Here is a 6226-nt window from a genome sequence, read left to right as displayed (position 1 = left end):
AGGGATCACGTAGTAGACAACGGTGACGATTCCTGCTGCTTTGGGAGCAAAGCAACATGTGATGGACGAGGTGAACAGGCTATTAAAAACAGACTAACATCAGAGGGCAGTGCATTCGTTTCTAAGATATGTCAGCTAATATCAAACAAAGACATTATTTTCATCATGGCAGCGACAACAGCAACAGTTACGAAATTGTCTCGAATGAAAAACAGCCTACAGTTGCACTAAATTATGTTTATTTTAAACCTTGACCATGATTTGTGCTGTAATAATGTAGCCTTCTTCAGAAGTCATACACACTAATAAATGAAAAATGTCTTAGCCCAGCGGCTGCTTCAAGGCTAAAAAAAATAACTTCAACAGACATAAGCGTGTATCGTACATAAGTAAAATTACATATGGCACCGTATGCCCTCCGCCACTACCACTGTTTTGGTCTTGACGCAGCCGCTGGGCTAAGTCATTTTCCATTTAATAGTGTGTATGACTTCTGAAGAAGGCTATATTATTATAGCAGAAACCATTGTCAAAGTTTAAAATAAACATAATTTAATGCAACTGTAGGCTGTTTTTCATTCGAGACAATCAAACAAAAACCTCAATTTGTGGAATAAATTTCTGAAATGTTCGTTTGGAGCACAGCATAGGATGTAAGTGAACTACAGACTGTGGAAAAACCGGAAAAGAAGAGAATCGAAGCATTTTGTATATGTGTGACGTCTCTCCTTTTGGACGTGTCCGAAAGAGCAGACACAATTTTTAGTCCTGCAGCCGTACATAGAATTGATGAAATGAAGTGAAAATTATGATGTTGGCCAAAATCGGGCATTGAAATGAGCTCAATGGGACAAGTGAAAATTTGTGCTGGACAGGGACTCAAAGTCGGATTTCCCATTTTAAGCGAGCAGTCGCCTTGACCGAAATGGCTATCCGAGCACATTTTCCGTTCAACCCAAATCCCAGTCTTCTGTACACGACTCAGATAGCGCCCCGTGTCCACCATACTCATTGCTCACAGCCTCCTAATGATTCCCGCAAGAGTTCGGGAGAGAGAGGGAGAATACACCTGCAAGAAAATGAGAAGTGGACATGTCCGAAACAACCGACACCATACGTAGATAAATATGTAGGCCTAGATGATCATTAATATCATTTCTGCGACAAAACAGTCTCTCACCCGAACTCCTTTGAAAATCAGCGTGAGGCTGCGACCAATGAGTGTGGTTTACAGGGACGCTACGGAAGTAGTGTGCGACAGGCGAGGATTTGGGTTGGAAGGGAAGTGTGTTCGGGTACCCTAAACAGTTCAGGCGAGTGCTCACATAAAGCAGGTACGAATCCCGATCCGGCACAAATTTTCTCTTCGCGCCATTCAATTCATTTCGGCTGGTGTCAATGTCTCTGTTCCATCATGAAGCTGTTTAGATGGGGTGCTACGGAAAGCTGCCGAAGGTTAAGCGGAGTGATAAGACGAAGAAGATATTCGTAGAATCCACAATGAAAATAATACCTCGAAATCACTGTTAGGGTGATGGACATTTGTATCAAGGATTAACGATGATGTAAGGGCAGTAATGGGCAAAAGACAGAGATTAAAATATATCCAACAAACAATCGTGGAAGCTGGGTAAGATGCTCCTTTCAGAGGCAGTGGTGATACCAGCAGAGGAGACGTGTACAATTAGGAGTACAATATTAAATACGTAATCTCAAGTTTGTAGACTGTCAAACATGTCAGAGATATCTGCATCGCTACTGAATACCTTCTCGCCCAGCACCACTGCGCGTCCCTGGCACGTATTTTCTAAGATATCGATATGTGTTTAAGCAAGTTAACTCGGCTGACTTCTTCAAGTCGTATCGCCTAATAGCAATTTTCAAATCATCCTGATCGCATTAGTTAATGAAAAGTGTCAGATCAGAATTATCTGTTGTTTTCTCAACCACCTACTATACGTTATCACAAAGTTTGAGGATGTGTGTGTGTGTGTGTGAATTCCTAAGGGACCAAACTGCTTAGGTCATCGGTCCCTAGACTTACACATTACTTTAACTTATGCCAAGAACAACACACACACACACGCGTGCCAGAGGGAGGACTCCTACCTCCGGGTGGGGGGCAAGTTTCTACATCTACATTTTGCATCTACACTTATACTCCGCAAGCCACCCAACGGTGTGTGGTGGAGGGCACTTTACTTACCACTGTCATTACCTCCCTTTCCTGTTCCAGTCGCGTATGGTTCGCGGGTAGAACGACTGCCGGAAAGCCTCCGTGCTCGAATCTCTCTAATTTTACTTTGTTGATCTCCTCGGGATGTATAAGTTGGGGGAAGCAATATATTCGATACCTCATCCAGAAACGCACCCTCTCGAAACCTGGACAGCAAGCTACACCGCGATGCAGATCGCCTCTCTTGCAGAGTCTGCCACTTGAATTTGCTGAACATCTCCGTAATGCTATCACGCTTACCAAATAACGCTGTGACGAAACGCACCGCTCTTCTTTGTATCTTCTCTATCTCCTCCGTCATCTCGACCTGGTACGGATCCCACACTGATGAGCAATACTCAAGTATAGGTAGAACGAGTGTTTTGTATGCCACCTCCTTTGTTGATGGACTACATTTTCTAAGGACTCTCCCAATGAATATCAACCTGGTACCCGCCCTACCAACAATTAATTTTATATGATCATTCCACATCAAATCGTTCCGTACGCATACTCCCAGATATTTTACTGAAGTAACTGCTACCAGTGTTTGTTCCGCTATCATATAATCATACAATAAAGGATCCTTCTTTCTATGTATTCGCAATACAAAACATTTGTCTATGTTAAGGGTCAGTTGCCACTCCCTGCCTATCCGCTGCAGATCTTCCTGCATTTCGCTTCAATTTTCTAATGCTGCAACTTCTCTGTATACTACAGCATTATCCGTGAAAAGCCGCTTGGAAGTTCCGAACTATCTACTAGGTCTTTTAAATGGTTATAAGTTTGAATACCTACAACTAAAAATTACATAGACGGTTTACGCTTTTGTAGCACTTATGCGTAACTGATTTTTTTCCCGCTTTTCGAAGATCTCAACTTCCTCTATAGGATTAACATCTACTTCAGTAGATGCTGTAACACAGTAAACTGAAAATGGCTGAAAACTAAATCTATGCTACTCTGTTGCATCTTATTCAAGTCTCAAATAGAACAGAAAAGTGTTTGACAGTGTAAAAAAGTACGCAAGAAAATTGTCGCATCGGATTCACACTTGAATAGCAGCCATGAGAAGTCCTCCATATCTTTCACAACGTTGAAAACCACTTTCCAGCATATGATGGCCGATTAGCTGAACACAAATTTATTTATTAAAAAAATTCATTAACTTTTACCGGATACACTGGATTTTGCTATAAAGAGTTACTGCCAATATCGACCTGAAAAATTAAATTTGCTGTTATTCACAACCACAATAAAAGCAAGCAATAAACAATAAAATGTCATTGTGGAGTAGACTGTAGTTCCTGTGACTCCTGTCAGACTCTTGTCTCCATTTTGTCATTTTTAAAATGAGATCTTATGAATTCAGTTTTCTAGTGAAGAACCGTTATATAATATAAAATGATTACAGGAAAGGTAATCTAGAGAGCTCTTAGGCGTTTTAAGGGCTGCTTACTAAACCAACCGTGACACGGCACAGCAAAATTTCCTGGATATAGCTGACTTCAAATTTCAAGTACGTCAAGCAATAATGTGGATACAGACGTAGACGAAATCAGTACTTTACTACACAATAATTTTGAGTTGGACGTGATCAGTTGCAAAGGATGGGTTATTATTCGTGTATTGTGTCACATTCTGCAGCTTAACGTTTGGTTCTAGCGCTTAAAGAAGTGAATTTAATGTATGAGTCTGTACTATTAATCTTAAAGGCTCTCCACCGCAAAATGCGTTGTTCGAATATTGTTGATAATTTTTGCTATAGAAAGAGTAGATAATTCAACATCCTGTCACGTAAACGTCCTGGAAAGTCTTCAAACAGGAAAATAGGTGTCTAATGACCCCAAATTAGGCATAAATATATCCAGAAGGTTGCGCACAGCATTCCACTTGATATTCAGTTGACAACTGGAAAAATAACAACGTTCTCGTGTTTATGCTGCAGAAGGTGAGAAACCAACATCATTTCATGACGTTTCTGGAACACAATACAAAGGATGTGGACGTCATTTCAATATTTTATTCTTATCTCCCTCGCTAGTTGTAAAACAGTGATATTTTTCGAGCTCTGAACACTTGCTACCTCTATCTCAACAAGTGCCCTCACACGCCGAATAATATTTCCGAAACTTCTCTGTCTCTTACCATTCTCCAGTTTTATCAAAGCCTATTGGTATGAATTCGCAAAATTAATGTAGTTATGAATAATGTAAATTTATTGTTGGATAAAGTAGAAGTCAGATAATCTGACAAATAATTGACATTTGCTATAAAATAAGAATTACAGGAGCTAGAAAGCTAGATGTTTGTGATGTTGAACCAGGTCAGGTCAACAGTACTGCAATGAATTGACACTATCCCATCATTAAGTGTATCTACAAATGGCGTTAAGCATTTCTGAAACCTCTTCAATGATGTAGATCATCGCCATTAATAAAATCATCATATGGAGAAGCACGCTATATTTCAGTAGTCTTCAGACGTAAGGGTAGAAAAAGGTAAATTGTTTGATGAGTACTGTGGTGTAAATTTTATGAAAATAAAGTAATTTTACTAACAAATCAAAGACTGGTGTCAGCGAGAAAATCAGGTATGTTTTATGTGTTGTTGAAATCAGTGTTGTGTCTCAGGTGTATCTGAAGTTCCACCACATACGAAGAGAGACTGTTTTCCCTAATAAGAGCTTTGAGGCAATATAAAGAAGTTTGAAAATGTAAAAGTTTTCATGAAAATAAAGATTACTGATGTTAAGGTTTCTTGTGTGGATCTGTACTGTTCGACTGGGAATGGTAACAACCTTCTACGCAAAATATATATGACTTGAAAGTATTGTTCAAGTATGTAGAAACCTACTCTGTCATCTGTAGTCCAAAGCATGCTACATTTTCCTTGATATATATGCTGTAATCCCATAATGCCATTAAATAAAATAAGGTGGACTGCACTACAGAAAATTTAATCAAGCCCTGTTTTTTGCTCTCCTCTCCTGTATTGTTTACGTAATATTAACTGCTTGCGTATGAGTCGAAATTACTATGAGAACAATATGGAAACTGATTTTTTTATATTCGTCTATAGTGTCTCAGGATAACATTTGCCACACCAGTTCACCTATGTGAAGAAACCAGATATTCATCAAAAGGAGAAATGTAATAAATTTGATTTACAGATACCATTAATGATAATGGCACGTCTCCATGATCAGCAGACTGTGCACTGTTGTGACAATGAAAACGTATCTTCTGTACTTTCAACACATATACGTTAAAATCTCTACACGTTTCGCGTACTGTGAGTTACTGTGCACTAGTTTTCCAGCCTATGGGATCCTTTCGACACACATTATTTGATTCTTGGCCGTATTTTGAGTGGTACGGCTGACATGCCAGATGTTTCTGGTTAGAGTTTGTTTCAGAGTAGCATTTATGAGGTCCCTAATTTTACACGTAATTTTTTCTTACACCCGCAGTTAACATGCTGCATGCAATTCATAGCTCCTTCACGGCTGTATTTCACAGAGAATGACACAACAGAGAGTTAATTTTTTTTTTTTTTTGGCAAAGATGTTCACGTTTTAATCAGTATCAATGATATTAGGTTGTTTGGGCTCATAACAGTTTAAGAGAAATAAAAAGGGCCCTTGGATTAAGATTACAAATCTTGATTTAAAATCCTGTATAAGTAATGATACTACTTTTATTCGTACCAACATCTGCTGTCTTTACATCGAACTGTCCATACCTGTAATGACTTTTGGTTCTCACTTTTTTTTTAAATAACGTTAGGACATCAGTTCCTTTTAAGAGTAAGTGAGTGAAATTTAGTATACAATGATGAAAATAAAAAATGTGCTTTTTGTTCATTTCAAGTTTAGCTCTGGAAGCCTTAGGTTGTTAACGGAACGCAGCGGAAAACTTGTGTCAGAGAGTGTGGACATTCGAATGTTGTCAACTTTTGTAAATACACAATACAATGGCGCAGAAGACTCTTTAGAGTCATTTGTGTTGA

The sequence above is a fragment of the Schistocerca americana genome, chromosome 7 (genome assembly GCF_021461395.2).
Source record: "Schistocerca americana isolate TAMUIC-IGC-003095 chromosome 7, iqSchAmer2.1, whole genome shotgun sequence".
Lineage (NCBI taxonomy): Eukaryota > Metazoa > Arthropoda > Insecta > Orthoptera > Acrididae > Schistocerca > Schistocerca americana.
This window is presented reverse-complemented; position numbering follows the sequence as displayed.